Here is a 1,492-nt window from a genome sequence, read left to right on the forward strand (position 1 = left end):
CAGCGCCAACACCCGGCATCATGGTGTGGGGAGCGATCTCCTACACTGGCCGTACACCTCTGGTGATCGTCGAGGGGACACTGAATAGCGCACGGTACATCAAAACCGTCATCAAACCCATCATTCTACCATTCCTAGACCGGCAAGGGAACTTGCTGTTCCAACAGGACAATGCACGTCCGCATGTATCCCGTGCCACCCAACGTGCTCTAGAAGGTGTGAGTCAACTACCCTGGCCAGCAAGATCTCCGGATCTGTCCCCCATTGAGCATGTTTGGGACTGGATGAAGCGTCGTCTCACGCGGTCTGCACGTCCAGCACGAACGCTGGTCCAACTGAGGCGCCAGGTGGAAATGGCATGGCAAGCCGTTCCACAGGACTACATCCAGCATCTCTACAATCGTCTCCATGGGAGAATAGCAGCCTGCATTGCTGCGAAAGGTGGATATACACTGTACTAGTGCCGACATTGTGCATGCTCTGTTGCCTGTGTCTATGTGCCTGTGGTTCTGTCAGTGTGATCATGTGATGTATCTGACCCCAGGAATGTGTCAATAAAGTTTCCCCTTCCTGGGAAAATGAATTCACGGTGTTCTTATTTCAATTTCCAGGAGTGTAGTTTCAATACGCCTAAAATTATGGACATGAAAGTTTGGGCTGAATATAGGAAAGCAGTAAAGGAAGATACACTTACTTTTTTCCAGACTGTAGAAGTAGTGCTCTTGTGGATAACCAGTATCCTCCAAGCTATAGTAATGCATGATAAACAATGCAACCTTGCCTAACTGAAAGTCAGTGACGGCTGGAGCTAAGAGATGGAAATTTAATGGACAAGTAATGAAAATAGCATGAACTCAATCGAGCCCAGCCAGATGGAGCAGGGGAATGATGTGGATGATGAATGTCATCTGTGCAAACAATGGTGGTTGAAGTGCACTCAAAAACTGGTGTAGATGTCATGCCACAAAATTTAGTTTTAATAAAACAACTTAGACCTACTAAACTGCTCCTCCACTCATGCCAAGGATAAATGACAATGTTGAAGGGTAAACTTGTATCATTGGGTAATTTTGGATGCAATAGAAGAAGTAAATTACAACTGAAGCTTGGAACATAATGTACACTATGTGATCAAAAGTACCCGGACACAGCCAAAAACATATGTTTTTCATATTAGGTTCATTGTGATGCCACCTACTGCCAGGTACTCCATATCAGCATTCTCAGTAGTCATCAGACATCGTGAGAAAGCAAAATGAGGTGCTCCGTGGAACTCAAGGACTTTGAATGTGGTCAAGTGATTGGGTGTCACTTGTGTCATACGTCTCTATTTGTGATTTCCATGCACCTAAACATCCCTAGGTTCATTGTTTCTGGTGTGATAGTGAAGTGTAAATGTGAAAGGACAAGTACAGCACAAAAGCGTACAGACCGACCTCGCCTGTTGACTGACAGAGATTGCCGACAGTTGAAGAGGGTCGTTTTGTGTAAT

This window comes from Schistocerca serialis, chromosome 3 (assembly GCF_023864345.2).
Source record: "Schistocerca serialis cubense isolate TAMUIC-IGC-003099 chromosome 3, iqSchSeri2.2, whole genome shotgun sequence".
Taxonomy (NCBI): domain Eukaryota; kingdom Metazoa; phylum Arthropoda; class Insecta; order Orthoptera; family Acrididae; genus Schistocerca; species Schistocerca serialis.